The 12528-nt window shown below is 38.9% G+C and overlaps 1 protein-coding gene across 4 annotated transcripts in view; it reads left to right on the top strand.

Moving 5' to 3' along the window:
- The window catches only part of GRIN2A (glutamate ionotropic receptor NMDA type subunit 2A), a 156201-nt gene that overhangs the window by 35204 nt on the left and 108469 nt on the right, over positions 1–12528 (top strand). The window contains exon 1 of one of the 4 annotated variants that reach the window (XM_086853969.1): positions 7615–7745. The exons of the other annotated variants lie outside the window; for them this stretch is intronic. The gene's annotated coding sequence lies outside the window, so the exon portion shown is untranslated. Of the gene's footprint in view, positions 1–7614; positions 7746–12528 lie in introns of those variants that run through there. 4 annotated transcript variants of the gene reach the window in all.

The following is a 12528-nucleotide window of genomic DNA, read 5'->3' as shown; positions in this document are numbered from 1 at the left end:
AATCTCTAGAAACGTGTAAAGGTTGCGAGAAATCAATAATAATAATAATAATAAAAAATTAAACAGCTGCTTTAATGAACTAATGTTCACATTCTGGCCCAGACAAGGTCTGTCACATTAAACACTCATTAACACCAAATTAACCCTTATTTTAAGCAGTATCTCTTTTGGTCAAACTCTGTTATTGGTGGCCAAAATGCTACTAATGACTGTTTACTGAGAATCTACCAAGGACTGTGTTAGAACAGTTCAACACATGCCAGCACCAGCTCTCCATGATCTCCCTGTACAGCAATTGAAATGATACCTGTCATTCAATTTGTCTGTATTGCGACAATTGCACAGCTTGCTGAACTTTGTTCTGAATCTGTAATTAGCTACTTCCAGCAGAAAAATGAGTTACTATTCTAGTCTACCCAAGACTCATAATTGACTAAATTTGGATCTTCCAGGAGTCAGTATGTCTGTCTGTATTTTAGCCTCATTTATAACTTCATGGAAGACTGATCTTTGCTTTGTACTTCATGGCCCATTGTGCTCCATAAGGTTAAATGTAGCCTACTCTGTATAACTGTTTCATAGATCTAAAATAATATATTTGTTTTACTAATGGTTAACTTTTAAGACTTTCAGACATGCTTGCTCCTGCACTCCTTGCATATGGGTTTCAGACTAAAAGGTTTGTACTTATTTATATGAACTATAATAAATCTAGCAATCAAAGCATGCAAAGTGTTGGCAGTATAGCCAGACTGTCTAGAATTCAAAGTGATTTAGGAAAAAAAGCAGGACCTTGGATGGGGGAAGGCTGTGCTGTAACTTTTAAGCTTTCAGATACAAGATTTATATATTCTTCTTTTTCCTTTTCAGTAGGGGGATAAAAGAATAATTTCATTAGTAGAGTAAGAGTGTTTAGAGAAAGTATTTTACATACAGCTGCACAAAAAGAACAGGTTACATGTATTATTTCTAGTAGTAACAATACTATGCTGGATTTATATATGGCTGTAGATATTTGTGATAATTCATGCTGAAATTTCCTATCTTTAAAACAGATACTGAGAAGGATAACTCTTAATGAATTTTCTTCTGTGGAATTGTTAATTTTGCCTTCTCTGCTCAAGATTTCTCAGAACCTTCACTGAGTTTTATCCTTTGGAACATTACACAATTTCCTTGTTACTTGGGACAGAAATACTTTAGTCCAATCTAGAAGCAATAAAAATGGATGTCACAAGGAAAATAATGTCCTAAGAATGTGACAGGTGCCTTGAGAAATAATTTACCAGTGTAGGGAAGTTGTGCACTGTTTTGATGAGCATAGTTCACAAGTCAAAGGATGTCTTGAAGTAGTAGAAAGAGGGCTTGGCACCATTTGTTCTTTCCTCCAGACGGTCCTGGTGACAATATAGGTTGCATCTGTTTGTCTGGACATGTGATGCTGACTAGTGGTGACTTTCTGAAGTCTGGCATATGCGTCAAAGCAAAGTGATGAAGTGCTGAACAAGGCCAAACCATTTAAGGACTTTGGTGCAACCTGGAACAAGGCCTGGACTATTTTGGTTCTTGGCCTGAGTGAGATCTGCCGTGCACGTCTGCACCTCAATCAGCATTACCAAAGTGTGAGAGAGAGCCAAGAATAAAAGAGTGAGAAACTCGTCCCTTTCCAAGGCTATGGAAAAGCTACTTTGGTGGAGAAGCAGCTGGGACAGCTGTGGTGGAAAGGGCAGTGTGGGGTGGCAGTGCAGGTCCTGCTGGGCTCTGCAAGGGCAGGCAGGAGCTGTGAGGAGCTGCTCCCCTCCCTCTGCTCAGGCTGAACTCCGTCTCTGGGGCCCTGGAATGGTTCCTGAAAGCTCAGCATGCTGCAGGCCCTGGCCCTTGCTCAACCTCTGTGTAGGGAAACGGCAAAGAAGGAGGAATGAAATGTTACTGGAGCGTGTGTGAGTGTGCAAAAATCTGTATATATATATATACACACACCTGTGGTAAAAAAAAAGCATGACTTTGATGTGACATAACAAATGCGAGTATTATGTATTTGGAACTTCCCACGATGAGTATGCCAGATTTACAGGGGGAATATCTACATCAACCTGAGGCAGAAAAATCAAGAGCACTGAGTTTCTGGCTCAGTGGAGCATATTTCGCCTCCTCCCCAAGGGGAAATGTAGAACATTTCCTTATAATTCAGGTGTGTAAATGAGAAGCACTCTGGGTGCATTCTGTGTCTTTTCTTGTGGCTGCAGCTTACAGAATAATTTTTTCAGTTGTGGTATTTAATCTGTGGTAACTCTTCTTCTAAAATTAAATTGGTAGTTCTGATTAATTTACATCTGATTTAGATGTCAAATAAGAAATTTAGGTTATAGCTTGGTCATTTACATAGTTTTATACATTGTAGCAGTGTGACCATCAGTGTATAAAAGATATTTTTGGAAAAAGATTATACTATCTTTGAGTGTACTGTCTCTTCCTTTAGACTTCTGCCCTGTTCACTTAAATTAATGAAGATGCCTAATTTATTAGATAACAAAATACTGTTGATGCTTACATTTCTAAAGAATCCTGTAAGGTACATAAAAAGTGAGTTTTGATCCAAGCTGAAATGACAGCATGTCCTACCCTTTTATTCATTAGATACTTTGAGGAAATTGCCTTTGACACATACATCTCAGAACAAATGTATTTTACCCTATTATTGACAGGCTAACAGCCCTGGATAAATCAGTGTTTCCTGCAGTTCAGCTCTTAGCCTAATTTGCTCTAATATAAGGTGCCCATGGGCTGAGGTTGCTGTACAGGGGACTGATTCCTCCTTCTGGTCTCTTAAAATGGCTTTCATCAGTTGCAGTTTCATTATTTCAATACTGTTGCTCCATTAACCAGGGAACATCCATGGACAGCTATTGGGAGAATTACAAAATCCCAGACTGTGTTGGAAGGAACCTCTAGAGGTCACCTGGCCCAAACCCCAGGGTCAGGCAGGGTCACCTAGAGCAGGCTGCCCAGGGCTGTGTCCAAACAGCTTCTGACTATCCCTGAGGATGGAGACTCCTCAGCCTCCCTGGGTGACCTGTGCCACTGCTCGGTCACCCTCACAGTGAAGAAGTGTTCCCTGACGTTCAGAGGGAGCTTCCCCTGTCTGTTTGTGCCCTTCTCTTCTGATCCTGGCTCACACCACTGAAAGGAGCCTGGCTCCATCTTTCTTGCATCCTCCCTTCAGGAATAGCAAATAGTGACAGTAAGGAATGAAAGCTGAAGGACAGAGGAAGCTGTCACACCACTGCAGCAAAGTCAGAATTGGTGTGGGAATGTGTTCAGCATTTCAGGTGAAAAACATTGCCTGACTTGAGGTGTTTATCTGGATTTGTCTTTGTGGTTGGTACAGATGGCAACACCTTCCTTAGATTTTAACATAAGAGCTGAGTGTATTTTTATCTTTTTGCTATTCTGTCTATATGGAGATTATGATATGGGAATGATCAAGTGTTACAGTTGTCCTGCTTTTCTTGTCTGAGCATTTTCGAGGATGATGGGCTTTCCATGAGAGACAGCACAACAAAATGAGGACTGAAATATGGTGAATGCTGCAAATCTGCATAAAAGAAAAGTCATGCAACTGTCTGGAATAATGTATTTGCATTCACTTCCTACTCTTGCCTGAGAAAAGATTTTTTTCCCCTTTGCCTTTAAAACATAAGTTTTCTTTGAAAATGGTTTTATATAAACCAGGATTGCAAATACAGTGGACTGAAGGTTACTTTGAGCAAGATTTTTGAGTCCTAGGGATATTTACTTATTTATGTATTTAATTTTTAAGGTTTTTAAATACACTTTTTCCTTTTGAATTTTGAAGAACCTTAAATTGTCTGAACAACTTTCCTTAAATTCAGAGTGCAAATCGAAGTTAGATGTGACTTTTGTACAGTGATATAAACTGGGAATTATTTGCATACCTTGTGCCAGAAAGTGCAGAATTCCAGTACTACAGGAGAAGAGTTAATGTTTTAAATATTTAGGCTCTAGAACATGAAATTAAATAGACAGAAAAAAAAATGTGCAAGACTACCCCCTAAATCTTGTATTTTACTAATAACTTATCTAATAACTTTACTAATAACTTAATCTAAGTATATTTTTAAATGGTAATCTTAAAAGTACTAGAAAAGTTTTGGATGAAGATGATACAATCTCTGAGGGGGAAAAACCCAAGAAACCAACAGCTTTATAAAAGTAGCTCTATAAAAGGTCAGCTTATTATTCCAGTAGGCTCTGCAGGATATGCCAAGTGAAGATAATCTGCAGATATGTGAATATTTCTTAACAGAAACAGTAAAGGAAACCTCCTTTGATTTACTCCTTGAAGACCTTGAAACCCCTTTCTAGTATGGCACAAAAATGCTCCAGTTTAGCTTCTGAACTTCTTTCCTTTCCCTCTCTCCTTATGTGCAAGCTGATGTGGAAATTTCCTCAACTGTACAAAAACCATGGGCTCAGGATATACCTAATTAATTTTAATAATTTGGAAGGTAAATGTAGAGGTGTAGAGATAAATGTATAAATAACCACAACCCCAAGCTGAACTCTAAATTCTTTGAAGCAAGGGAAAAGTATAACAGGAACTCAGCAACTGCAGTGTGTTTGTGTACTTGATTGCTGAAGCACAAAGAAAATCCAGTAATCTACTAGAATCTAATCAGTGTTGTAAAGTGTTATTAGCTGCTAGTTTGAGTATGATTGCAGTGAAATTAATAGTGGAAGATTCACATTATCTTTTTTTCACTGTTTATGTTTAGAAATGCTTTTATTGTCTCCTCATTGCTGAATTTACTGTTTGAAATAATTGTTCTCTGAGTAGCCAGTACTGTTTTTTTCCTGACAGAAGATTGTATTTTGCAGCTTTGATAATGATCAGAAAACACTCAGAGAAGCTCCATTTGATTCTGCAGTGTAGTACATGAAACACACTGAGATACAAAAAGCAGTTAATCAAATTTTAGTTCCCCCTTGGCCTTTTTATTATCTACAGAAGTATAAATGTGCTTCTTCAATATATTCATCATAATTTAATTTCTTTAGCCATTTAGGTAATTTTCTGTTCTTTAAATGTCCTTTTTTGTCTGACACTTCTACCAGTGTTTTGAAATGGCAGACGGTTTTATAGGTGAAATCTTTGCGGTGCCTCACAGAGATCATCTTGTCTTGTGCCAAGTCTATAAAAGTGGCACAAAATGATAATGGCTTTCTCCTACCTTTGGTACATTCTTTTATAGCTGGCTGAAAAACAGAAAGCTGCTTAAGTAAGAACTTTTCTCTGTCATTAATGTTCAGATAATTCATTTTTTTTTATGCTTTCAGTGATAATTTTAAAGCCATCTTTAAAATGGCTTGCACTTGCTTGCTATGACAATCCTGCTGCCCACTGAATTGCTCCACATTGTATGTTTTAATCTCCCTGCTGGATTGCTCTGGAGCTGTTGTCCAGCCTCTGCTGTTCTGTTCCAGCCTTTCACATCTATGATCAGGTGTTCTGACTTGTGCAAAGGTAATGCGTGGGATGATACTGTTGGCTTTGGGTCTAATGTTAAGCAGCTACTAAAATAGTCCAATTTTCCAAAAGCCAGAGTTTAATTTTTACATGGTGTTGAGAAAGCAAGAGTTTCACTGCACAGCTGTTGGCTTGATAATCAATGTGAACATTGGAGTCCTAGACTGCAAACAAAAGGCACATCTGTTCTCTCTGTGGAACTTTTTAATATGTCTCATTGACCATGCAGTAGACTTATCTCTGTCTTGTTGGCCAAAAAATATAATGCAGTCTGTGAAAATGTTTTTGTTGTTCATAAATGTGAACAACCCTTTACTTGAGCAAGGCCACCTTCTAACCCGTGAACTGTGCCGAAGCTTTTGTGGCTGAGAATGCATCAAAAGGTCTTTGGTCAAAGATGAAGGTTAAAAAAAAGCTCCATTAAAAGTTCCCTTAGAGTCCTTAAAATAAATTAGCAAATGAGGAGACACCTAACTAAACTCACTATAAAAATATTCCTTTTTTGTTAAGGCCAGTATAAAGAGCTTGTCCTAGCACTGAAAAAAACATATGTGAATGCACAATTTGGATGTAGTGTAGCATTTGCTTTTCTTCACAGGCTGCAGAAATAATAGCTGATATAAATCCACAGTTGACAGAAGTCAGATCTCAGGATGGTCTTCCAGGATATTGTCCAACACAAGAACTCAATAATCAGCTGTCAAAACCCTCCCAGTTCCTGTAACTCAAATGTTTGCTATTCATTTTAGAGAATTTATGTAAGTCTGTTTCCCAGTGTTGGTATTTCCATGATTCTGCAGAGTTCTCATTTAACTTACAAGTTTGCAACCTGCCAAAGATTAAGCTCTCTGCACCGAAGGTAGCAACATCTGCCAGTATTTATATCAAGAACTGGGAGAAAATTCCAAATGTAGAGGTGTAATAGTTTTTGTTACACAAAGGACAAGCGTCGCTCTGTCCTTTGTGCAACCATGTGCACATACTCTGGTGCACACGTAGCCCATTGTGCACAAGTGAGGCTCCATCTGTGAAGATGCCATTTCCAAAGCATTTGACAATGCAATTTTGCTTAATCTTTAAGCCTTCTCTTGGAATTAAAACATTTAACCTCTACAGCTGCTTCCATGTAGAGCAATCTCAGAGATTTACCTAATTGTTCATGAATGTTAGTCATTATGTTTATCTTTAAAGATAAGTAAAAGGACACAAATTATTCTGAAGGAGAAACAGCTTTTCTACCATCCTTTTCTTCTGAAAACTTCTTACTTTTTCAGAACTTTCTCTGACAGCTTTTGTCTTACCAAAAAGAATTCTGGTGGGAAGTAATTTCCTCTTCCAGATGTATCCATTGGTACTTATTTTTTGAAGTGTTGTCCTTCTTTATGGTACCTGGGCAAGCCATTCCAATTTACATGACAAAGGAATACAACTGCTGTGTGCCTAAAACACCTGCCACAGACTGAAGAACTCTGGGTGCACCTAGTGAGAGGTTGAATCATGCATTTATCATACATTCATACAGCACAGCTTTTAGAGAAATCTCCCAGAGAGAGACGTTCCTGCAGTGTCTCCTGACAAGGGAGGAGTCTGGTTTGAGATCTTTGCAGCTCTAAGGAAATCCAGTAATACTTCAAGTAATGATAAATGAAGTATGATATATAAAATATGAAATGGAATAAATTCCAATTTGTATTTCAGTTGGAAGATCCATGGGCTATAACCTGGGGTCTGCTTACAGCACACAGGCAACAGGGTGGGATAGGTGTGATCCATGATGAGAGATATGGGAGATGTGATCCTTTCTGGGTGCATGTGGATGTGCTTTCTATTGCAGAATGCATCTTTTCAGACACACTGGTGGCTCATAGTAACCTTGTTTATAAATCCTGGGTGATGGGCTGTGTGCTCTGTATGCTGTGTTGGTCATCCATACAAAAACTCTTTGAGCAGAAGGGCATTTGCACAACACTTGACTGCTGATTGAAAAGAAGAAACATCAGAGTGAAAGGGTTCTCTCTGCTTCTGCCATATGACAGCCTTGTGACTCGTGTGCTGGACAGGCCTCAGGTTGGGGGCCTCAAGAGGCCTGGGGTTACAGGCCCTTGTAGCAGTGTCTGCTCATTCCTCTGTGAAGTGAAAAGGAGAGGGACCAGGATTCTTTCTCTTCAGCTCTCTAAGACAGCAGGCAGCTGCCACTGTAAGGAGGAAAGCCTTTTTTGGAAGACTCTGGCTGCTTTCTGGTTTTGCTTTTCTTTTTCAGTGTTACTGTGCTTTCCACCCCTTGTCCCTTATACCTTTGAGTGTCCAGTACAGTTTGAGCTCTAAGTAAACACAAATCAAAGGCTTAACATTTGATTAGCAGACAAAAAAAAAAAAAAAAAAAAAAGAGATGTTTAAGACAGAAGGGTTTTCCAGGTCTTAAGCCTGGTTCAGGAATTCAGTGATGCAATTTTTGTATTTTAAAGCTGAAGAGAGGGGACAGATATATTGCATATTATTCTGAACCTGCTTCCTGCCTGGGCAGTAGGCAGGGGTGGTTAAGCCTCATGGCCAGTTCTAACTTGTGCCTGTGTTAATACTCAGTGCACGCTCTCAGTGATGAAATATGAAAACATTTTGGTGGTAGTTAGGAACAGGGCATAGCAATAAAATTTGCTCTCTCCTGTGCTGTCTTACTGCTGTCTCCTGAGCAGCATATGCCAGTGCTTTGCTTGTTTGCTTCCTCACTGCCTGTGTGTCAGGCAAACAGGTTGTCACAGGTATATCTGCAGCTGGGTTTCTTAGCTTTGATCCAATTTATCTAATTTGTAGGTTCCTTGTGACTTCCTGCTTCTCCCTGAACTGTGAGACATAGCAATATTGGAGCCACATGAAAACACTACGCGGCTCATTTTCAACTAAATTACCCCGAGCATGTAATTAAAGCAATTAGTAAAGCTCCCTCTGTCTTTCAGCATTCTCCAGAAAACACCCTCCTCATGCAAGTTAAGTAAAATGCCCTAGGTCAGTAGCTTCACAGACAAGTTATTTAAGAATTGTCTTGATGTGACCAGGATAGAGTTTACTGCATGTAATAATATATTAGCTTGGCAAAAGATATTGTTGTTTGGGATTTGGAATTGGAAAAAACCTGAACTCTTTCTTTTACAGTTTTTGTAGTTATCTTTGGGCAGTGTCTTCATCCATTTCAGTACTGGGGAAGATCATAAACACCATTGGAGAGCATTCAGGATGTTACTGAAAATATCTTTGAAGATAGAATCATTCCAGGGATAGGGCTACTTGTCTACCTCATGCTTTGAAATATAAAGTTTCTTGTTTGGGTTGTCTTTTATTGGTAGTTTTTGTGGTGTGGCTTTTTGTTTGCTTGTTTTTATTTATTTTTATTTTTATTTATTTTAGATTTAATTTAATTTCATTTATCTGCAAAAGCAGAACACTTGGAATTGTTAAATACACAGACCACTGGGGTTTAAATTCTGTAAGAAAACAAAATTTATATTTACGGCTGATTCCGTATTGTGGTGGAATATGGAATTTCCTTGTTGACTTAGCTGACAGTCCACGTGGTTGTGTCAGAGCTCAGCACTACTGAGAGTTGGCTTGATTTAGCATTTTTGAGGAAAAGACCATTCTGTGCCCCAGAAAAATCTGTCCAGCACTATGGAAAAACATGAGAACACCAAAAAATGCAGCCATATAAATTAATTCAGTTCAAGACCTGTGTTATTTTCAACATCACCTCCATTATGGCTTGGTTGAGCTGTTTTATTGCCTTAAAGTCTTCTGGAGCAAACCTCTTAGCAGTGAGTTCTGTGGAGGGCTGGTGAAGAGCTCCATGGAATTGTTCTAGAGTAAATCAAAGATTTGGGAGTGTTGCAAGAGGTCACTGGGTGGAGAATTGGTGACTGCCTCTCATATTTATATCCTGCCTGTACATATATATACGTATAACTTACTTTAAAGGGATTTAAAGCAGAGTTTTGTACTGCAGCAGATTTCTTACAAACTCTTGGCTTTCCTTGTGTGTCTTTGCATGAGATGATAGGGAGTGGGCACTTTTCTTCGGCAGGATATTTATATAGACGCGAGCTCTTGCGGCATGTACGCTCGTATATATTAGTTCCTTCTTTTTATAGACTGGTGATCTGAAATAGAAGTGACTGGCAAAGAGAAATGTCTTGAGGCACTTGAGCATTTTAACAGAATACAAAATAGCCCATGATATATATTTACCTACCTAAATAACAAACCTTTTCCACAGGTCCTCTCTGAGGTTTAAGTGGAATTGTTAATGATTCTCATTGGATTTCTCTCTCCAGGTTTTATTTATCGTATCACCTTTGCTTACAAGCTTTCTCAAGATGATCATTGCACAGTACAGTTCTTTCAGTATAGCCAGTATGTTGAGAAGTGTTTATGTAATCTGTCAAGCAGTGTGTCATCCTATGCACCTGGCCTGGTGTTTTTTACAAATCTCACCTTGTGAAGTCAAGCTTGCAATGGAAATGTGCTGGTCTCTGGAGGAGCAGAGGTTCACATCCCTCAGTGGTAGCAGAGGGATGGTCACTGTAGTGCACTTGCCACCTGAAATGTGGTACGGAATGTGAGCATGTGGTTTTTCTGCAGGGGGTTCTTTGTGTAGTTTAAAGACCCAGAACAGGCTATCAAGCAGAAAATAGAAGCAGCTACCCAGGTTAAAAACAAAAAATAGTTTGTTTAGCAGGTAGAAAAAAAACTTGACATGCTTTGTCTATGAAAAAATCCAACTGTGTGCAAGGAATTTACTGAATAAAATCTTTTAGTTGGCAGAATAGTGAAGTTAAGATTCTGTGGATGTAGAACAAGCTTTTCTGCAGTACTGCACTTGCTCCATATTTGCTCCATATTCCAAAGTGCAGGCCTGAATCTGTTTTTTTTTAGTTGAGTTTTCTTGTGTGCTTGATTGCCAGTCTTCTGAGCATCTTGTGTATCCATAAATTCTGTTTTTATTCCTTTTATTCTTTGCATGATTTGATGTACATGAATCTTCATTTGTCCTCAAGTCCAGGATAGGATGGTGCATGCAGAAGCCTGACAGGTAAGGGATAAATGAAGGCTAATGATTGAATTTATAATGTAGTTTGGAAACATTCTTGTTCGGCTTTTTTTTTTTTTTTTGACAAATGAATCTGTTTCTACAACTTTCTTCATCTCCTTCTCTTTGCCCTTGCTCCATGGTTTCTTGTCTCCAAAGAGAAACAAGTCACATATTTTAAGTTTTCTCCTGACCTTTCCTGCTCAGCTCCTGAGCAATTCTATATTTTGATGTGTTTATTCAACCACATCTCTAAACAGCCTTATGACTTAGAGAAATATATTGTCTAATTACATCTGTGAGCCACAGGCAATTGAGAATACTTACTTGGGTGCATAACTGGCCAAAATATTTTATAAGCTTCCCTTATTTCTTGTGCTAAGCTTCACTACAACAAAATAGAATCTAAATGTTGTAAGGAAGATATTAAAACAATGAAATTCCTTACATTTGAAAAACAGATAACTAAGTTTGCATCTGCTTTTGCAACAAAGTTTGCTTTGCTCAACTGGTTGCATCACATATACAGGCCACACACAGTTTCCTTGCCACAAAAGGTATGAACACCATCTTTCCAAACCATTTTTCTTTCTCCTTCAAGGCTGGTCTCTGAGGTAGCTGCCCCCCGTGCTGCAGACCCCTCCTGTGCTGAAGGCAGCAGCAGAATTGCCTTTTTTCCAGGCTGCCTGTGCTGTGGTTGACCCCAGGGTGTGGTTTGCTCTCCTGGCTGCCAGGACACACTGCTGACTCCTGTGGAATCCGCTGCTGACCAGCACCCCCAGCCCCTGTTTCTAGGAGCTTTTAGTTGTCTGGGTTCTGTGAAACCATATGGAGAATGTCTGACTGATGTGCTGAGAGCTCTCTCCTCCTCTGCCCAGGCATGGCCACTGACCCTGGCTGTCAGGGGAGCTTTGTTTGCCTGTGGATTGTTCCTTGACCTTGGATGGGAATTGTGCCTGTGCTGTCACCAGGAATAGCTCTGAGGGGGTGCACACAACCTTTTCATCAGCAAACCTGACCACAGGCAGATGCTTCTTCAGTGTAAACCTTAGTGACCTCAGCAGGTCTCTGTCATTTTGAATTCTGTTCACAGGGGTTGTTTTGGTCTGTTTTAAGGTCCTCTGTACCAAAATAATACTAGATCAAACTATTCAGCATCTGCAGTGTACTTGTGTTATCCAGATAGATAAGAAATGAACAGAGAGCTGTGCAAAGTGTGCACAGAATTGACTAGAAGTAATTACCAAGAGATTCTAGGTCCAAAACCACCATAATTATTATTTTACTTCACACTATCAGGAGTTAAGCTGTGTATATTGCGCTAAGCAGGTGGAATTTTTTGTTTTTTAAAAAAGGAACTTAATAACGACAGAAGCTAGTTCTTAGTGTTGTCATCACCTACAATGTGAATGTTACATGCATATCAGCCACTGGAAAAAATTTTTTTAAAAATAATATAGTTAAGCCAGGGCCTGTTGTAGTCTGGTCAGAATCTATCTGTGGCAAAATGCAACTAAAATATTTGATTCAATAAATAATTCTTTATGTAGCTGGTCACTTCTTTTGTTGCAATCCTCTTGGAAAGAGTTTCTGTTCTGGAATGTGGGTTTCTATGTAGAGCTGCAGCAAAGTTCTCCTGTTCAGGATAATGATATGACAAACTACTAGTGGAATGATGCTGTTGGGTTTTTTAATGCAAATTTGCTGGTGTGATCTCTGTAAGAAGATCAAAACTAATCATGCTGTGTTTGATAAGCTGCAAATGTAGTGAACAGTCATAACTGTATGTTTTCTTACTTCAAAAAAAAAATGTTGCTCTTATAAATATAATTGACTGTGTTTTGAGACTCCAGATCTCTAAGATCAAATCAGGATAACACAAAGGTTTTGCTCAATTTTGTCA

The sequence above is a fragment of the Cyanistes caeruleus genome, chromosome 17, assembly GCF_971803275.1.
Source record: "Cyanistes caeruleus chromosome 17, bCyaCae1.hap1.1, whole genome shotgun sequence".
NCBI classification, from domain to species: domain Eukaryota; kingdom Metazoa; phylum Chordata; class Aves; order Passeriformes; family Paridae; genus Cyanistes; species Cyanistes caeruleus.
This window is presented reverse-complemented; position numbering and strand designations above follow the sequence as displayed.